The sequence below is a fragment of the Cervus canadensis genome, chromosome 1 (assembly GCF_019320065.1).
Source record: "Cervus canadensis isolate Bull #8, Minnesota chromosome 1, ASM1932006v1, whole genome shotgun sequence".
Taxonomy (NCBI): domain Eukaryota; kingdom Metazoa; phylum Chordata; class Mammalia; order Artiodactyla; family Cervidae; genus Cervus; species Cervus canadensis.
Genome location: NC_057386.1, coordinates 20,112,834 through 20,134,590, shown reverse-complemented (window position 1 = coordinate 20,134,590; position 21,757 = coordinate 20,112,834). Strand labels below are relative to the sequence as shown.

The 21,757-nt window shown below is 40.5% G+C and overlaps 1 protein-coding gene across 5 annotated transcripts in view; it reads right to left on the bottom strand.

The window, feature by feature from the left end:
• LOC122441627 (signal transducer and activator of transcription 5B) overlaps positions 1–21,757 on the bottom strand; it is a 64,643-nt gene that overhangs the window by 28,928 nt on the left and 13,958 nt on the right. Inside the window, exon 2 of one of the 5 annotated variants that reach the window (XM_043468469.1) lies at positions 21,249–21,434. The exons of 3 other annotated variants lie outside the window; for them this stretch is intronic. The gene's annotated coding sequence lies outside the window, so the exon portion shown is untranslated. Of the gene's footprint in view, positions 1–9,295; positions 9,365–21,248; positions 21,435–21,757 lie in introns of those variants that run through there. One more of the 5 variants, XM_043468462.1, reaches the window with a different exon arrangement.

Here is a 21,757-nt window from a genome sequence, read left to right as displayed (position 1 = left end):
AGAATTCGGTTAAATCTATCAGCTCTTTCCAAAGTCATCATGGAACAAGATATCAGTATGAAATACCAAGTCAAGAAAATGAAACAGATTTTATACTTTGCGAGAGTCTATATTAATAATGGTCTATCTGTCCCTTAATCACATATGGCACCATTTGTAATTTTCTCTTTTAGATTTTATTTATTTGTTTTTGTCTGTTTTCCCCACTGAATAAGAACAGTAAGTGAGCGAGTACGTACTATGGTGGCATGCCATGTAAGTAAAAAGTAGTAAGCATTTGTTCAGTAAATAAATACATACCAAATATTTGGTAAATATGTCATAGGTTCTGCTGCCTGAGCCTAATTCCAGGAGTCTATTACTGTTTTAAGAAAGAAATACTATGCTGATATGCCACATAGATAGGAATATTATATAAATGTCACACTATTTTGTTAAGCTTTGTACTAGTTCTTAGTTTTTATAAAAGAGTAGAATGCTGAGCTCTTAGAAGTTTTCAGAATATTTTTTACGCTTCTAAATATGAACATGCCACAACAGTTACTTTCTAAAATGCCATCTGAAGGATAACAGCTGATAAACATAAGGTGGTAACCTCTTTATTTTGATAAATACAATATACGTTAATTTCACTACAAAAAAATGCTTTGATAGAGCTGGAAAGTACATTTTGCTTACCACTGGCCAAAAATGTAAAATAAAAACACTAAGCAGTACAAATCATCTTTGTTTTATTTTTAAACTAAGAGTTATTTACACATGGAATATGAGATGACCTACTGAGATTATCATGTAACAATTTAAAATATGCAGTTTAGAAAAAAAATGACTTCCCCCTACCAACTGTATTAATAAAACCTAGACTCTAAGTGGTGCTTTTCTTCATGTATGTCAAAACTTTATACATGTCCTACACACATTATTAGGCTAAGTCCACACCCGGTATCAGCTGACTCCCTGTCCTTTCTCCCGAGTGCTCATCCAGCCACTGAATGCTACCCCACACATACAGTAACTGCACGTCTGTCCTCAATACACACTCTCTTCTGCTTATTTACGGGCAGCTCCATCTTCAATGCGTGATGTTCTGACAAGGGAAGTGGTTTGTATCTCTGGTAAATCATCACCTCTGAAGACTGGGAAATGGATTTACAATCTTATTTTTAGCCAAAGATGAGAACTATTTGAGCTCTGCAAGTTGCACTCTTATTGTTCATAAGCATTCCAAACAACTCAAAACAACCTTGGATGTAGAATCTTGTGCTTCTGAAAGCATAAAGTATCTACATAGACCCCATATATCTGGATATATCCTAGGAGTCCCAAATACAGCAGACCCACAGGCAGTTGAAAAAAAGGGTTTCAAAGTCTAATAGCTCAAAATGGTACAGACTTAATGAAAACTGAAGAAAAGAATGTCTGTTTACATAAATTAAATGATATGAGTGGGTGGGATTTAAGGATAATTTTGTCCCCATAATAAATACTTTTTTATTAGATGCTTTCCCTTTGAGAAGTAAAACATAAACCTTTGAGGAAAAAAAAAATCACTCTCTCTGAAGACTTCTAAAATACTGTGGCTACAATCATGCTATAGCCAACTGTAGGGGAGGAGGAGCAGAAGGCAGGCCCTCAGAAAGTTCCCCAAGCATACCTGCGCTTGCAAGAATGAATTCTAGCTTGGGATGAGAGTGGGAGTTTCAAATGCGCAGAGGGCGGGGAATTCCCTGGTAGACCAGTGGCTGGGACTCTGAGCTCTCAATGTAGGGGGCCTGGGTTCCATCCCTGGTCAGGGAACCAGATCCCACATGCCACAACCGAGGATCCTGCATGCCACAGTGGAGACCGAGGATCTCGTGTGCTGCAACTGAGACTCGGCCTAGTCAAATAAATAAATATCTTAAAAAATGGGTACAGGGATTTGGTCTGCTGGATTCACATGTATAATTCAAGTATTCTGTAAGTCTTCTTCTCCACCCCATCACAACCACCGCTCCATTCCATCCTAGGGCCAAAGTCTCTACAATATGGCAAGCTCATCTAAACAAAGTTCTACAAAAGATTTAATAACCTCTTAAACCTGTCTGGGCCTCAGTTTCCTTACTTGTAAAATTATGTCTCTCAGGGGTTGTTGTAAGAATGAGTTAACATGGGCAAATGCTTAAAACAGTGCCTGGCTCATAGCAAATGCTCAATCTTATTCTGACTTTGCAACCTTAAACTGACAAAATGGTGTCCTTCTCCCCACCTCCAATTTTAACTCGCTTCAAATAAGTACCTTCCGAAAGTCAATCCTCCCACAAAGAGCTCTTGCTGTCTTTCTGCTTAACCAATATCCTGCACATAAATTTCACCCCCTTATTAAAAGCTGGTATTCCCATTTCTTAATCAATTTCACTGGCACCAGGACTTTCATGGATAAGAAGTGATGGAGGCTGGTGGAAAGGCACTGGGAGGACCGTTCCCTCACCTCTGAACAAAGGAATTAAGAATTGTGAAGGGCAGTGCAGTAAGAGCAAGGCTGTTGTAAGTACACTAGACTCCAAAAAAGAACATCCATTCGGATGTGCTTGCCTGGCAGCCAGAGCAAAGTTTTTTCCTATCCCTTCCAAAGAAGGACTCCGACTAATTAAAGTATGAATTATCAGCAACAAATATCTTGATTCCTCTAATAAATAAATGTGAGAAATAAGAATGAAAACTGAATTAAAATAACATTTTATACATAATAGCCAAAAGGCAGAAACAACCCAAATGTCCATCAGTACATGAGTGGATAATAAGGATATGAATGGAGAAATAAAGCAGATAAAATGGAATATTACTCAACAGTAAAAAGGCATGAAGTACTGAAACATGCTACAATACAGATAAACCTTGAAAACATGATGCTAAGTAAAAGAAGCCAGATATAAAGGGCCATATATTGTGCATTCCATTTAAAGGAAATGTCCCGAATAAGCAAACCCATAGAAACAAAGTAGACAGGTGGTTGCCAAGGGCGAGGGGGATGGGCAGTGACTTAATGGATATGGGTTTCCTTTGGGGGTGAAATATTTGCCCCATGTCCCACTCTGCTGAGGTGTACGGTCTGGGCTGGATCTGGGCAGCCTGGCCCCAGTCTGTACTCTACCACTGCACCATGGTGACTCTGTCCCAGGGACTTGTGGTCGTAGTCTGTCATATTGTGTTTTGTATTTTTCTGCATGTTTGTTATATTTCATAACTTAAAGAAAGAAAATGAGTAAGAAATTAGAATCAGAAACCTAATACTGTGGGGCTCTGATTTGGGCAAAGGCTTGGGCTACTTGGCAGATGAAACAGAAAATGTATAAACATTGCTTCTGATCTGAAAAAGAATCTGATCTGGCAAGGAGCTAGGATTCAAAACTGTTAATCATATCAGCACCACTTAATGACTGAAGAACTTTGAATGGGATATAAAGAGCAAGTTCTCTGTTGTTTTCTGCTTTACTGTCAATACATCTACTCAGTGGCAGTGATTACCTAGTAGTAGGAACCTGGAGGGACAGAAAACTATGAAATAGTGGCAATGAAGGATTAAGACTTTGTTCATACTAAAATTGGCCTAACATCAAGTAAGAAGGTTAGTGTAAAACTATCCCATCTAGAAGCAGGTCAACACTAGAGCTATCTGCTCTTTAAAAAAATTTTGTCCTAAACACTACTTTATAAGCCATTGGAAAGGCAATTCTCTAATAAAATCAGATTATTAAACAGATGGGAAGAGAACAGAACGAATAAAAGTATTTGGCTCACAAAGAAACAAACAAGGAAAAATTTGCCAGGCAACACAGAGATGATAAAATTCTGGGAAGACAATCAGTCATAAATCTTTACGTCACAGCGAAATCACTGCATATTACTTTGGGGAGAGGGGAGGAGGGGGGGGAGAAGGGCTCCCTCCTGCCACACTGGCCCACAGCTTGAACGGGTGCGTGTTATTATTATTTGTGTTGCAATCTATTAAGCAAATTGGACAGCTCACTTGGGAAGAAGCTACATCAATAACATTTTTCAGATAACTAAAAACATTTACTATAGCCCCCAAACAATGACCGTCTGCATTACAGAAAAGTGAGAAATGATCTGAGGCTGCCATGTAGACCTATGTCAGCCTCAGAACTTTGAATGTAGGCTTTTAAATTTGCTTATTTATTTAAAAAAATATTTATTTGGCTGCACTGGGTCTTCGTTGAGGCATGTGGGATCTAGCTCCCTGACCAGGGATCGAACCCAGGCCCCATGCACTGGGTGCAGAGAGTTTTAAATACTGCACCACCAGGGAAGTCCCTCGAATGAGGGTTTATATCTGTACCCATTTTATATTGTTAATCGAGACCAACTCATCTTAGACTGTCTGTTGAAAAGGTCAAATCCTTTAGTTCAGGACATAGAAATTCCTCAGCTACTTCAATATACTGAGTTTCTGTACCATTTAGATGAATTATAATCCCTTCCCTTCTGAAGTTTTGTTTAAAAGTCAACTTATTAATAAATCTACACATGTTCTTAATATTTTCCACATTAAAGTTCACAGACTCCCTCTTACCACTGAAAATTATAGTATTAAATTTCCACTTGGGGACTACCTTGGTGGCCCAGTAGCTAAGACTACACTCTCAACGGAGGGGGCCCAGGTTCAACCCCTGGTCAGGGAATCAGATCCCACATACTACAACTATGAGTTTGAATGCCACAACTAAAAATCCCGCATGCCGCAACTAAGACCTGATGCAGCCAAATAAGAGAAATAATAAAATAAAAAATTTTCCACTTAGCAAAATTTGCTTTGAAGAACACTCATGAGGTCAACTCCTAAGGACAATAGCTAGACAACAGGATACACAACAGTGGGAAATCAGAAATAATCTAAATGTCCAAAATAAGAGACTGGTTATTAAACTATAATATATTAATCTGATGGAATACTGTGCAATAATTCAAGTGAAATATAAAGGCTTGTTAAAATATAAGGCCAGGAGTTCAGACGTCGCTCAGGTTAGCGAGCGGAGCAATGGCAGCGGCTTAAGGCGTTCTAGAGACGCCGGGGCTCTTTCCACTGCTGGCCACAAAATCTGCGGCACGACGAGGCCACGGGTGGCCTTCTGTCTTTTGTCCGCCCCAGAGCAGCGAACCCTGACCACCATCCCCTCGCGTGACTGCAAGGGTGGGGAAACTGAGGTCCGGGTCGCACGGCGAAACCCGCCCTGCCTGACTGTAATGGAGGGAAACGAGGCCCGGGGTGCAGCGTGGACGCTACCCACCCGCCCAGCACGCAGGGGACCTGAGACCCGGGGCGCGCAGAGCCGACTTCGCCGTCCCGGGACGTTCGTAACGGGACGGGTCTCCCATCTCGGGAGAGGAACACTGCAAACTTATCCCGGAGAACGCCGATACCAAGAGTGGGACAGGGCTGTGGGTGATAAGGGAGCCTTCAGGATAGGAGACGGAAACCAGGCGGCTGCGGGGGACGAGGGGAGAGGGGCAGGCGGAGTCAAAAAGGGCCCGCGGCGGTCCGGTCCGGTCCCCCAGACTTCTGGAAGCATCTGGGAGATGACGGGCATTCAGGGCTGGCGCAGTTCCAGCGTGGGGTAGACGTTCAATAAATAGAGGACATTGGCCTCAAAAAAAAAAAAAAAAAAAAACCAAAAAAAAAATAAAATAAAATAAAATATAAGGCCATAGACACATTTTCTAGAAGTAAAGGAATACTAAATGAAAAGTGTACACAACATGTTTGCCAGAGGACACATACCAGAGGGAGGTCAGAGAGAACTATAAACAGTTGTTACATTTAGGTGAAGAAGTTTTGGTACAATTTTTTATAAAGTTTTTTTATTTATTAAATTTTGTTCAAAGTGTAAAATCTGAAATATAAGTTTAATAATTATGGGCAATTGGCACTGCTCCCTACCCCACAGGAATTAAATATAAAAGGATGTGCAAAAGACATAGGTAGAAATACTTCCCATCATGACAGTACCCAGGTTATGGCAGTTTCTTACAAGTTAAGTAGTCTTGAGATTTAAGTAGGGCATGAGATATTTATGCATTTTTTAAAAAAGAAATGCAATTCTATCAGTTTCAATATATACCAACAATGTGTTTTCAAGCAGTGGTTCAAGACTATTAATCGATAAGATTAATTTGTAATTTTAACATCTATTTATATTTAAATCCTTTAAAATACTTTGCACTCAATAATTGTTCATACTATTCTTTTAATAAACTCTAGAAGAAACAAAAAAGGTGTTTATGTGGGGAGTATATAAAAAAGGATTAACAAAATTTTGGTAGGTTTTGAATTTATTTAACTTATATGCAGAGTACATCATGCAAAATGCTGGATTGGATGAAGCACAAACTGGAATCAAGATTGCCAGAAGAAATATCAATAATCTCAGATATGCAGATGACACCACACTTACGGGAGAAAGCGAAGAAGAACTAAAGAGCCTCTTGATGAAAGTGAAAGAGGAGAGTGAAAAAGCTGGCTTAAAACTCAACATTCAGAAAACTAAGATTATGGCATCTGGTCCCATCACTTTCTGGCAAATAGATGAGTGGAAACAGTGACAGACTTTATTTCTTTGGGCTCCAAAATCACTGCAGATGGTGACTGCAGCCATGAAATTAAAAGACGCTTACTCCTTGGAAGAAAAGCTATGACAAACCTAGACAGCACATTAAAAAGCAGAGACATTACTTTGCCAATGAAGGTCCATCTAGTCAAAGCTATGGTTTTCCCAGTAGTCATGTATGGATGTGAGGGACTATAAAGAAAGCTGAGCACCAAAGAATTGATGCTTTTGAACTGAGGTGTTGGAGAAGACTCTTGAGAGTCCCTTGGACTGCAAGGAGATCCAACCAGTCAACCCTAAAAGAAATCAATCCTGAATATTCATTGGAAGGACTGATGCTGAAGCTGAAACTCCAATACTTTGGCCACCTGGTGTGAAGAACTGACTCATTGGAAAAGACCCTGATGCTGGGAAAGATTGAAGGCAGGAGGAGAAGGGGACAACAGAGGATGAGATGGTTAGATGGCATCACCGACTCAATGGATATGAGTTTGAGGAAACTCCGGGAGTTAGTGATGGACAGAGGCCTGACATACTGCAGTCCATGGGGTCACAAGAGTTGGACAGAATTGAGCAACTGAACTGAACTGAACTGATGAATCTATGGAAATGCATTATACACTGTATTTTGTGAGTGTTTGAAAATCTTCATACCAAATCGTTCAGAATACCAAAAGAAAAAAAAAGTAAACTAGAACTTAGACCAGGTTGAAGATTATTGATCTCAGAGGGAGTAGAGTCGGAATGTAAAAAGTTTTCTTGTGACTTCTGAAAAAAAAAAAAAGCAAGGAAAAGAGAAAAGAAAAAAAGAGAGTATTTGAGAAAGTCCTATTTCAAGGCAAGAAATAATACATACTTAGATTCATGTTTGGCTCTTTATTCATCTTTGACATGACTAGGCAATGGTCACTGCAAACTTGTGCCAACAATAAAAGGAATGAAATATATAGAAAACCACCGTCAGCAGTGCAAGCATTCCTTTTTAAAAACTCTATTTCAAAAACCAAAAAAACCAAAAAAACTCTATTTCCCTTACCCCTAGCAACATAACTGGACACAACTGCCCTAGGTGAAGGCCCTTGACAGTTTAAGGGTAACAATTCAAGGCCTCTGGAAGCAAACAGTTACCTGATCAGCTTCCAGAAAGCTTTAGCCACCAGTTCCTAACTTTACTCCTATTCAAAGGCCAACAGAACTGGGAGAAATCTTCCTCTTTTGTTGATACCAACTTATTTTGTGCCAGAACCTATGCCTAAAGCCAAAACAAGGTTTGCACTCTCTTTTGGATTCTTCACTATCTCTGGAAGGTTGAACAGATGAGGCCAGCTTCCAAGAACAGGAAAGAAGCACTGCAGGGCCACCTTGCTAAGGAGAGACCAGACGTCAATCTCATGAGGTTACTCTCTGCGCCATTTTTGTACACTGACATTGATGCTCACTCAACAGTCTTTATTATTAACAGTAAATCTTGGAAAGAGACCAGTAATGCATTGGGAAAGCATGCCTATAAACTGAACTCAAACTAAATGCAAGAAGAATCTTGCCCCCTTTTCAGGCAGCTATGTTCTCTCCACTCACCAATAATCATAATCAACTTCATTTCTGTTACTTGACGATAAATCCCTTCAGAAAACAAAATTTAAAAATGAACCTAAATATGTTTGGGTTAAAATGATAGAAGACTAAAATCTTTTCTTTTAAGAGAGAAATGGTTCATCTGCTCGTTCCTTTGCCTGCTTGTGCTAAGTTGCTTTGGTTGTGTCCGACTCTGTGCAGTCCTGTGGTCCACAGCCCACCGGGCTCCTCTGTCCTTGGGATTCTCCAGGCAAGAATACTGGAGTGGGTTGCCGTGCCCTCCTCCAGGGGTCTTCCCGACCCAGTGATTGAACCCAAGTCTCTTGCTTTTACCTGCACTGGCAAGCAGGTTCCTTACCACCAGTGCCACCTGGGAAGCCCTTCGCCTGCTCACTGGATGATATGCCAATTTGGAAGCCCAACTGTAGCTTCCTGAAGAAAATGCCAATGTGTGGGGTATAATACCCACTGTGACTAAGTAAAACAACTCCTGCAGAAAAAGTGGATCCAACAATGGGCAGCAGATACGGTAAGAAGTTAATTCTAATTCTGAGATGAAATGACATTTATTATTATTTTTGAATTTTTTTTCAACTTTTTATTTTACACTGGAGTATAGTTGATTCACAGTGTTGGGATACTTTCAGGTGGCCAGTAAAAGGACTCAGCCATATATATACATGTATCCATTCTCTCCCAAACTCCCCTCCCACCCAGGCTGTCACAAAACACTGAGCAGAGTTCCTTGTGCTATACAGTAGGTCCTTGCTGGTTATCCATTTTAAATGTAGCAGTTTGTACACAGAAATGACATTAAACTAAGAGCTTATGTTTTGAAAAATAAGAATGGCCTCTCAGGGAAAAAAAGGTGATCCAGTATAAGAAATAATACTGATACCAAGACATTCAACATTAAGATGAATTAAAACTGAACACAAGGCAAGTGTCCATAGGATAAATACTGGAACTTGGCAATAAAATTATCTTTGCTAAAGCAAACTACTTTATCTGGAAACAGAGACTCTCTATCTACTGGCCTATCTCCACACAGCTCAGCTCCCTGAACCTGAGTATTTGTTCCTGCAACACACACAGCTGCACCGAGAGATGCCCACCTCTTAACTAACAGCTTACGCACCAGGCCAGCAGCCAGGATAGCGGCAGAACCCTTCTGTGTATATGTTCTTTCACAGGCTGCACTGTTACAGGAAGAAGCAAAGAGCAGCGATTTCCTTCCAAAAGGTCAGCTGCCTCAGACAGACCAAACAGAAAGCAGTTAATTCTTGCCAACTTCCCCTCCTGCTTCTGCAGCTAGTACGCAACAGCATTCGGTTTCCAGTAAAGCTCCAGAGAAAAACAAAGCAAATGTGAGACCTAGAACCTATGTAATGCGGTGTCTCACTTGACTAAGTTAAAGACAATAAGATCACACGGAGCTACACTCTTTAAACAGCAGTGGGACTCAAGAACTACCAGATTTAATGTGGACTTCAACACGAGGTTTGGAACCATCCTGGGCTTTATAGCAATACTAATGCTCCAGAAGTCTCCACCTAAAAATAAAGTAGCATTTTGTCTATAATAAATGTGGCCACATACAAGGCCCCTAGTTGACTGATTTAAAAATAAATCTTTAGCTTTCCTCTTCTCTAACTAAAGTCCAATCAGCTATTCAACATGCTAAGGCACTGGCCAGGTTCAGTGCTGACAATCAGCAAATGCACATATACAAGGGAAATATATTTCCTTAGACAAAACATGGTGAAAAGACTGTACAGCTAGTAACAAAATGCAGAAGAAGACAGAAAATATGATATTAAATCTTTTTTAGGTAGTAACATTTAATAGTTGTGGAACAATATTAAAGACCCCTCACCCCCAAAGAAACAATATTGCATTCTCACATAGGCTTCAAGAGAGCATCCAGGCATTTAACCTTCCCAGAGGCAACAAAATTAAATCTTTTTAGTTTAAAAGTGAAGGAGAGGGAAGGAAAAAGGAAGACTTTTTAAGTTTTCTGAAACAGATGGATTCCTGGCTTAGCTATCTACATCCAGCTTACAAGAAAATGTGATGGGTCCTTCGGAGGGGCTCCTGCAAGCATGTCACAGGGCTCTGTGTGGTTTCTAACTCATTAGTTTTAGGTTGTGGTAGCAACACAGACACAAGGCTTTTTGTGAGACAAGCTTTCGTAAAGATTCTAGGCTTTGATGATGGAGGGTACATAACCCCACTCTGAGAATACCTCCTTTGAAATGACAGTTTGGAGTTCAAGGAGAAACTTATTAGGTTGTTATATATGCTGAGTTAACTACTGTTACTCACACCAGAAACTATTTCATGTTGGAAACAACACAAACTATTAAGTTTTCAAGACTTTTACATTTAATCACCAAATCTTAAATAACAAAGGAATTAGCATGGGAAAGGGAAAAAAATAGGGAGTGTAGCAGCAGTAGTAACAGAAATGAATAACAGTAGTAACATTAGCATTCAAGGAGCTCTTACTACATCGTGTACTGTGGTGTGCGTGTTATATGCACCCTCATTTAATCCTTCTGACAATCCTATGAGGCAGTAGGATCATTATCCCCATTCTATTTAAGAGGAAGCAGGCTTACAGAAAGTCGCTCAGTTGTGTCTGACTCTTTGCAACGCCATGGATTATACAGTCCACCGAATCCTCCAGGCCAGATTACTGGAGTGGGTAGCCATTCCCTTCTCCAGGGGATCTTCCCAGCCCAGGTCTCCCACATTGCAGGCAGATTCTTTACCAGTTGAGCCACAGGGAAGCCCAAGAATACTAGAGTGGGTAGCCTAGTATTCCCTTCTCCAGCGGATCTTCCCGACCCAGGAATAGAGCCATGGTCTCCTGTATTGCAGGTGGATTCTTTACTGTCTGAGACCCCAGGGAAGTCCATTATCCCCGTTCTATTTAAGAGGAAGCAGGCTTAAGAGGTGAAAAATTTGCCCACAGTCCTGCCACAAGTGGAGGAGATGGGATCAGCACTAGGCTGCCCATTTCCAGTGCTCACACTCTCAACCCCTGGGCTTTATGTATTAAAAACTTTACCTAATCAAATGAGCTTTTTCTGACTATGATACCTGTGGTTTAAGATTGTTTTATGATAAAAGCTGCAAACTGAATTAACAAAGAGCAACTCACAGATACCAAAAATTATTTGACGATCTCCCAATTTTTTTTCCCAAAATGTTTTAAATAGGACTCCCTTCCCTAAAGGCCTGAGAACATCAGGATGCCAAGCTTTCAAACAAAGGAAGCCGTATTAGGGATCTGGTGGTTCACCTTCACTCTTCTCAATCAAATCAGTAATCAGCCAAAAGCTTTAGATTACAGAAAGGAGTGGGAGAATAACGAGAATCGTGCTGGGGGTGGGTGATTTTTCAAAGAGGCCCAAACCTAGATCCTGACCACCAGTGGTCAGAATTAACTTTGTGGGGCTTCCCTAGGGGCTCAGTGGTAAAGAATACGCCTGCCAGTGCAGGAGACATGGGTTTGATCCCTGGTCCGGGAAGATCCCACATACCACAGAACAACTAAGCCCGTGCGCCAGAACTGTTGAAACCTATGTGTCCTAGAACCTATGTGTCCTAGAGCCTGTCCTCTGCGACAAGAGAAGCCACCACAATGAGAAGCCTGAGCACCGCAACTAGAAAGTAGCCCCCGCTCGCCACAACTAGAGAAATGCCTGCACAGCAGCAAAGACCCAGCACAGCCTAAAATAAATAGATAAATAAAACAAAGAATTAACACCGGGACACTTCCTATGAGAAGCAGAGTGGTTACCTTTATTGTGTTTGTTCCCAAATTCCTTATTGGGCTTTCATTAGCTACATTATCATCTCTCACCAATATTTACCAGAGATCCTTCTAAACTCAGGCTTTCTACTGGCAGAAAACATTCCTCATTAAAGGGACAATATCACTATTACAGACGTGAAAACAACTTGTGAAATATTCTAGTGGGTAAGATAGGAGAGTAAACGATACTGAAGTCAGTTATCCCGGTAACTACAGGATAACTAAACATCAAGTTACCTGACGCCGATGTGCATCTGAAGTTACAGACAGGATGTGAATGATAAATTCCTATAATAATTGATAAACCTAACACAACAAATGCAGAAATAACTACGTCACTGTGCACAGTGCCCAGTAGATACTAGCTGACCTTTAGGAGATCATTTGGCATTTACCAAGCCAAGGCATGGAGAGATGTTCTGATGTGGAAGACCACATCCGAATTTAACAGGGTTGTCCAACCATGAGACTGGGAAATCTGGGACAGGGACACCTGGCAACTCTAGGGTCTTATGAAAGGAGCCTCATAAAATCTTTAAAATAGTTAGCTAAAACAAACAAACAAAAAAATCCCAACACAACGCTTGTATCTTATGCCTTTTATCATTTTGAGCATGTGATTTTTTAAAAAAAATGGAATACTTTACCTCTCTAGAATTAGAATTTACCCTACTCTGGGCATAAGAACCAAAGCATTTCTGAGTTATCTGTTATTCACCTACTAGACTATAAGTTATCCAGGGCAGGAATCATTCATTCACTTTGATTTCCTCAACATAGTACTAGGTACATGGTAGACAGTCAATAACTGTGTTTTAAATTAAATATAATTTTGGTAGACCTCCATATTACAAAAAGAACCTAAATTAGGGGAAAGAATGGTAGGTCAGTTATTTCCTTCAAGATGTTATTTTTAACACCGCGGAGGTCATTAACTTGAATCCTTATTATAGGAATAATGGGACTGAATCACACTTTATAGAAACTGTGATGGAGGTTTTGACTCATCACTGGTGCTAACCAAGGTAAATACAATTGCAAGCTGTACCATTCTATCAACATCGTGACAAGTGTGTAAAACAGAGCTAACACCTCCTTGCGGTGATTTCAAAGAGGAGAATTACATGAAATGTGATGATGCTGATATGAGCTGAAATTCCAAAGAAAGCTTCTTCTTTATGCAAACTAACTTTCTATTAACTATGTCTCAAGAAAGAAGCTGAATATAAACGGAAAGCTCAACATATACCAACAATTCACTCCTTCGGTTACCATGCATACTAGCAAATGTAATCCAGAAAGATTTACTATTGTGACAAAACAAGATGATGAGCTTCTACATCCAGAATGTTCATTAATGTTAGAAGGCTGACTTAGGACTAATGGCATCAGTCTGATAGACACCGAACCTTTGCTTTATCACCTGAGAGTCTTTCAACTACAGGACCAAATGCCAACTCAGGGAAATGTTTCAGCAAATACAGCCACCTTTGACTACAGACTATGTTTTAACTCAAGATGTATTTTCATGTAGCAAAGTAAATTTAGCAAATGAAAATATAGTCTTGAATTGCTATGGATGGTCCCTATCCCTGCCAAAAATGACAAGCTGCTTGCTCAAAAGCTGTCAGTAATTAGCAGCTGCTGCTGTAAAGAAAACCAAAGTCAGTGCCAGTAAAAGCATACTGAACTGAAAGAGGTCCCTATAAAAAGGGATGGGAAATGCAAGAATCTATTTGTGACTGGTAAACTTTATAAATACTGGTGATCTAAATTTGGGAGAAGTGGGGACAAGGCAATAATGGCAATATATGTCCATTCACATTTAAGAAGGAAAGACTGGAAGATTCTCTTAAGTGTTTTGAAATTCAGAAATCCCAGGGTCCCGAGGTTACCTGAATTCCATCACGACCATTTCCACCTCTCCAACAGGAGCCAGTCTGGGCGTTGGGTAATTTTTCATTGTTAATACTTCTGTCTCTAGCATACTAACACCTTCATTTGTTGACAACATAAAAACTGAATTTAAAGAATACCTTTCATAGTCTCATGGCTTTGGCTCAAAGTCTTATGGTTCTGAATCTGTTGACCCTTCATTTTACAGACTGAGAAATGGAATTGGGGAAGGCAGAAGTGATCTGCCCAGAGCAATGAGCAGGGGATACAGAGACAGAACCAACTCTATGTTTGATGTTTTAAGAGGCTCTAAAACAGTCCTTTGGGGCTTCCCTGTAGCTCAAATGGTAAAGAGTCTGCCTGCAGTGCAGGAGATCTGGGTTCAATCCCTGGGTCAGTTAGATCCCCTGGAGAAGGGAATGGCAACCCACTCTAGTATTCTTGCCTGGAGAATCCCATGGACAGAGGAGCCTGGTGGGCTACAGTTTACGGGGTCGCTAAGAGTCGGACACAACTGAGTGACTAACACTACTACTCACCCTGCCTTAAATGGGAGTAGTGGCCCCAAGGCCCAAGGAAAACAGTCCGTGGATTAATATTCTGCTTGAAATCTCGAATGCAGTGGTTACTTTTTAAATCATCCTCCAAGATGCTCCCTCCCTCTTCCTCTTTGCTTTTTTGCTAATCAAACCTCCCAGCATATTTCTCTCTTTTCTCAACAAGTTAGTTTCCATCCTTTAAAAAAATTAGAATTTAGTTCTCTTAAAGAGTCAGACATGACTGAGCAACTGAACTGAACTGAACTGAATTCCCTGTTTGCCTGTTCCTCCAGGTAGACCGATGGAGTTCAGTTCAGTTCAGCTGCTCATTCACGTCTAACTCTATGCAACCCCATGGACTGCAGCATGCGAGGCTTCTCTATCCATCACCAGTTCCCCGAGTTTACTCAAACTCATGTCTATTGAGTCAGTGATGCCATCCAACCATCTCATCCTTTGTCGTCCCCTTCTCCTCCTGCCTCAATCTTTCCCAGCATCAGGGTCTTTTCAAATGAGTCAGTTCTTTGCATCAGGTGGCCACAGTATTAGAGTTTTAGCTTCAGCATCAGCCCTTCCAATGAATATTCAGGACTGATTTCCTTTAGGATTGACTGGTTTGATCTCCCTGCAGTCCAAGGGACTCTCAAGAATATTCTCCAACACCATGGTTCAAAAGCATCAATTTGGCACTAAGCTTTCTTTGTAGTCCAACTCTCACATCCATACATGATTATTGGAAGAACCATAGGTTTGACTAGACAGATCTTTGTCAGCAAAGTAACGACTCTGCTTTTTAATATGCTGTCTAGGTTTGTCATAGCTTTTCTTCCAAGGAGCAAGCGTCTTTTAAATTTTATGGCTGCAGTCACCATCTGCAGTGACTTTGGAGCCCAAGAAAATAAAGTCTGTCACTGTTTCCATTGTTTCCCCAACTATTTGCCATGAAGTGATGGGACCGGATGCTATGATCTTTGTTTTTGAATGCTGAATTTTAAGCCAGCTTTTTCACTCTCCTCTTTCACTTTCATCAAGAGGCTCTTTAGTTCCTCTTTGCTTTTTGCCATAAGGGTGGTGTCATCTGCCTATCTGAGGTTACTAATATTTCTCCCAGCAATCTTGATCCCAGCTTGTGCTTCATCCAGCCCAGAATTTTGCATGATGTACTCTGCATATAAGTTAAATACTCCTTTTCCAATTTGGAACCAGTCCATTGTTTCATGTCTGGTTCTAACTCTTGTTTCTGGACCTGCATACAGATTTCTCAGGAGGCAAGTAAGGTGGTCTGGTATTCCCATCTCTTTAAGAATTTTCCACAGATTGTTGTGATCCATATAGTCAAAGGCTTTGGCATAGCCAATGAAGCAGAAGTAGATGTCTTTCTGGAATTCTCTTGCTTTTTCTATGATCCAATGGATGTTGGCAATTTGATCTCTGGTTCCTCTGCCTTTTCTAAATCCAGCTTGAACATCTGGAAGTTCTCGGTTCACGTATTATTGAAGGATAGCTTGGAGAATTTTGAACATTACTTTGTTAGTGTGTTAGATGAGTACAACCATGCAGGAATATGAACATTCCTTGGCACTGCCTTTCTTTGGGATTGGAATGAAAACTCCTGTGGCCACTGCTGAGTTTTCAAAGTTTGCTGGCATACTGAGTGCAGCACTTTCACAAGACCATCTTTTAGGATTTGAAATAGGTCAGCTGGAATTCCATCACTTCCACTAGCTTTGTTCATAGTGATGCTTCCTAAGGTCCGCTTGACTTCGCATTCCAGGATGTCTGGCTCTAGGTGAGTGATCACACGATCGTGTATCTGGGTCATTAAGATCTTTTTTGTATAGTTCTGTGTATTCTTGCCACCTCTTCTTAATACCTTTTGCTTCTGTTAGGTCCATACCATTTCTGTCCTTTATTGAGCTCATCTTTGCATGAAATGTTCCCTTGGTATCTAATTTTCTTGAAGAGATCTCTAGTCTTGCCCATTCTATTGTTTTCCTCTATTTCTTTGCATTGATCACTTAGGGAGGCTTTCTTATCCCTCCTTGCTATTCTTTGGAATTCTGCATTCAGATGGGTATATCGTTCCTTTTCTCCTTTGCTTTTTACTTCTCTTCTTTTCTCAGCTATTTGTAAGGCCTCCTCAGACAACCATTTTGCCTTTTTGCATTTCTTTTTCTTGGGGATGGTTTTGATCATTGCCTTCTGTACAATGTCACAAACCCCTTTGTCTATAGTCCTTCAAGCCCTCTGTCTACCAGATCTAATCCCTTGAATCTATTTGTCACTTCTACTGTATAATCCTAAGGGATTTGATTTAGTCATACCTGAATGGTCTAGCGGTTTTCCCTGCTTTCTTCAACTTAAGTCTGAATTTTGCAATAATGAGTTCATGACATGAGCCACAGTCAGCTCCTGGTCTTGTTTTTGCCAACTATACAGAGCTTCTCTATCTTCGGCTGCAAAGAATATAATCAATCTGATTTCGGTACTGACCATCTGGTGATGTCCATACGTAGAATTGTCTCTTGTGTTGTTGGAAGAGGGTGTTTGCTTTTTTTGCTATGACCAGTACTGCTAAGATGGTGGAGTAGAAGGACGTGCACTCATCTTTTCCTGCGAGAACTCACTCGCAACTCACTGCTGAACAAACATCGACAGGAGAATGTTGGATCCCACCAAGAAAAGATACCCCACATCCAAGGGCAAAGGAGAAGCCCCAACCAGACAGTAGGAGGGGCAGAACTGCGTTTAGAATCAAAGCCCATACCCTCCCAAGACGCTCAGAGGGCTCAAACAAAACCGTGTGAGCACCAGGAACCAGGAACCGCCCAAGAGACTGGGGGAGCCCCAGCTATTCTACTTGTGTTTGGGCCACAGGGCCAGATGGTCTCTATGGCAACTACTCAGGAGGATGAGAATGGAAAAGACAGGAAGGAGAAGCTGTTAAGGAGGGATGACAGACTAGAAAGGAAGGAAAGGGATGGAGAAAGGGAGGGAGGAGGATACAATGAGAATAGAAAAAGAGAGAAAAGTAATGAGTAGGAGCGTGTAATTTCTTAATGAGGCTGCAATCAAACTTCTCACGTCGCTATTGTCCTTGTGCACAGTTTGTCTTCATGCCTGTATAAACAACGACAACAATGGACCAGTAATTTTCCACTTCATAATCAGGCCATAAGAAGGAGAACAATTTGCCTTATGAAACAAGGAGAAAGACTAATCTCTAATAGCATTGTCAGTGCAGGTTTATCAGCAAGACTTGGAGGAGCTAAGCCTACAGACATACAGATTAGGAATCACAGCTTATTAAAGCGTCAAAACTTTAATAACCCCCTAACGACATGAAACAAACTGCTGAATTAACTGGTCTCAGACATTGACATGTATGCATCACTTGCTAGGCCTAGGCACAAAGCAGAAACTCACAACAACAACAAAAAATCAGGGGAAAAAAAAATTGCCAAGTCTCTAAGCAAAGGGGTCATATTTAAAACAACAAAAAAAGAAATAGGCCAGACACAAAGGGACAAATATTACATGACTCCACTTAAATGAGGTACCTAGAGTAGTCAAACTCATGTAGAGAGAAAGTACAATGATAGTTACCAGAGTCTGGGAGAGTGGGGAAATAGGGAATTATTGTTTAATGGGTATAATTTAGATTTGGGATGATGAAAAAGTTCTGGAGATGGATGCTAGTGATAGCTGTAAGAGGATGTGAATATATTTAATGTCACTGAACAGTACACTTTAAAATAGTTAAAATGGTGATACACACATATGAACACAATTTTTTTTAAATGGAGGGGAAAAGCCAATTCCTTCCTAGTAAACTCAAATTTCTTCCATCTTGAACTCTGAAATCCAAAGGAAACAAAGAGAATTGGCTTTCCCCTCTCTTTTCTTTCTTCCAGAGTAATAGGCAGAACTTCAGTCCTACTGAGGGTTGAAGAGTTCTCTGGACACACCCTGAACATTGAGATGGAATTACAGTACCTTCAACATCAACCAATCTTTACTATCAGAGATGAGGGTCTTCCTGCTATAAACAAAAGCAAGCAGACCAACCCAGTCATTGAAACAGTACTTACTGAGGATCTGTTACATGCCAAGTTCTATTCTAGGTACTGAGGATACAGCAGTGAAAAAAACAGACATGCCTGTTAGGGAACTTAGGTTCTAGTATCTGATATGAAACACTTTAAAGTTTAAATACAGACTATGCTGTGCTTTCTATTTTTTGCTTTTAATTCTCTTCTTTTTATTTCTGTTTCAGGAGAAGGACACCATACCTGATTACCATAACACCTTACAAGTAAATAGCAAAGTCTGCGCATTCAAACCAATATTTGGGGGGGGGGGGTGGGAACAGTGTTAAAAGCATCTCAATAAAATCAGACAACAAGGGTGATGACTGGTTTTCACGAAAGGCGTGGCAATGGGAAAGCAATTTCTGATAAAGCCAGGACATCTGCTCATCCCTGGTGGAAGTTGATCAACTTTATGGGGCTGTAGTATGTGCATAACAATGTGGATCTAATCAAAGATTCCACCGTTAAGGTCATTTCAGTGTGGTATTAGTCCAGCTTTTTCCCAGGAGACACAGTTTTATACAGAGGATAATTTTCATGCTTGTCACAATCAAATCAAATCATTTATCTCTCAGAGACGATTTGCAGATTCAATCTCCACAAGATACTAAAAATACAGAGCACAGAGTTTAAAATTTACAATAGGACTCAAGTTTCTCCTCGCCAGTGTATAGCAGCACAGGATGGCAGGTGGCCTGCAAACATTTGGCTTCTTCTTTTTCCCAAGAAATAAAACATATGTACAATTCTACTACAATAACAAATGCTATTACAGTGAAAATCTAGGTATAATAAAAATATTTTTAAATATTTGAAAATGCCCTGTTTCTCAACTCAACAATCTTTTTGTTCATATATAATGAAAATAATAAATTTTAAGACAAAAAAGTCAGATTTCCCCTTGGAACACCATGATTTTTGTACACACTGAAATCTTCACCTTTAAGGAAATATTTCAAATATTCTAAAATAGGTTATATTATATTTGGGGAAAAGGGGATTTTTTTTTTCCTTTATGGAAATAATTCTCAATTTTATTGAGGAATAATTTACAATCAGTAAAGTATACCAGGATGTTCCGAGTTATAATTAACCTACTTTGGACACCATGTTAAACTAAAGGGTTTCCGAAAGGCTGCCTGGGAGTAAAAGCTACCAAGTATTTTATTTAACATTAAACAGCCAACCAGGCTTTCCTGGTGGTTCAATGGGCTTCCCAGGTGGCTAGTGGTAAAGAACCCACCTGCCAACACAGAAACGTGGGTCTGATCCCCTGGAAGAAGGCACAGCAACCCACTCCAGTATTCTTGCCTGGAGAATCCTATGAACAGAGGAGCCTGGCAGGCTAGTCTATAGGGTTGCAAGGAGTCGGACACAACGTAGCATGCAGTGGTAAAGAATCTGCTTGTCAATGTAGGAGACATGGGGTTCGAGCCTTGATCCAGGAAGATCCCACATGCCAGGGAGCAACTAAGCCTGTCCGTCACAACTATTGAGCCTGTATTCTACAGCTTGAGAGCCACAACTACTGAAGCCCGAGAGTCTTAGAGCCTGTGCTTCCCGACAAGAAAAGCCACTGCAATGAGAAGCTCTAGCTCTGCAAGTAGAGAGTAGCTCCCGCTCACAGCTACTACAGAAAAGCCCACGCAGCAATAAAGACCCCGCATAACCAAAAACAAGCAAGTAAATAAATAAAAATTATTTAATAAATAAATAAAAGGCCAACTGAATTTGGCTTAGGTGTCAGCTAATATTCAAAAATAGCACAGTTCTATCCATTTCTTCAAAGGTTCCTTCTAGAACCAGCGATCTAAAAAAAAAAAACCCATTAAGATAAACTAAGAAGGAAGGCCTGAGGATTGGAGTGTCAAGTTGGCCATCTGAAGCTGTTGCTTCAGTCGTCCACATGTATCAATAAGTGGAGTTATCACCATCTCAGGATGATAACTCAAAATTACCTCCCTCCATAAGATATGTCTTAAGATTAAACTAACAGGGCAGGGGGGATTTCTTTTCATAGGAAAAATTTCATTTGTAACTAGATCTCAAATTTCAAGCATCAACTTTACATACACCATGAAGAGTAACTAAGACCAAAAGATAAATAAGGTTCTTTTCCAGGCAAACCTGTATGTTTCTAAAACACACACACACACACCTCTTTGGTGGCCCAGTAGCTAGCACTGCAAGCTCCCAACACAGGGGGCCCAAGTTCAACCCCTAATCAGGGAACTAGATCCTACATGTCGAAACTAAAGATCCCATGTGCTGTAACTAAGATTTGGTGCATACAAATTAAGAACAAACAACACACACACAAAACAAAAATCCAGAGACACATCGGAAAAAAAAAAACCCAAACACAAACCAACTCTGCCTAAAAGTGGTTTTGACAGTTGAGTTCATCTAAAACAGTATGGGTTGTTTTAGTTCCAGAGTTGTAAGCAAGAGGTGACAAGAGACAATTTGGGCTGATGCATCAAAATTCAACACCCAGACTCCTGCACCTTCTGTAATAAAAACAACAGGCAACTCCCAACCTCTTTCCTCCACCTTCTTGGTCACCTTACAAATGGAATCATAATCCAAATATATCTGCATATTTGTTATTCAGGATATTGAACATTTTCCCATAGAAACAAAAGGATGAAAGAGACGAAAAACTCCTAGGTAAGCCCCCAAACCCCAACTGATTTACAATCCTACAAAACCTAATTACCTTTTATAATTTTGTTTCTGAAGGAAAAGACGTTAGGATGTCTAGTCAGAGATCCCATGAGTAACCAAGGAATCCCTCTACTCCTGTCTGCCACACCTCTCCCAGCAAAGACTGCTCTTCTAATCCCGACAAAGCAGACGGCCTCCAGGGATGTGGATAAAGCTTCAACCAGGGCTCAGCGCAGCACTTAAAAAAAAAAAAGAATGCATCTGTGTAAGTCTGTGTGCGTTTTGGGGTTGGGGTCTGGTGGGAAGTTTCAGGGCTATCATGTTTTTAGGTAAGAGTAAATTCTGCTCCCTTGGAGAGCAATGACTTCAGTTCTCTGAGGGTAAGCGACCCTATCTGTATGTGAGCTATATGTAAACTAGATGTTAAAAGCAGGAGACAGCTTGTATTTTATTTTACTTCTTTAAAAGGCCTGTAACTGCACTGTCCAGTTATGACAGCTACAAGCCACATATGCTATTATTGGGGCACTTCAAATGTGGCTAGTGTGACTGAGGAACTAA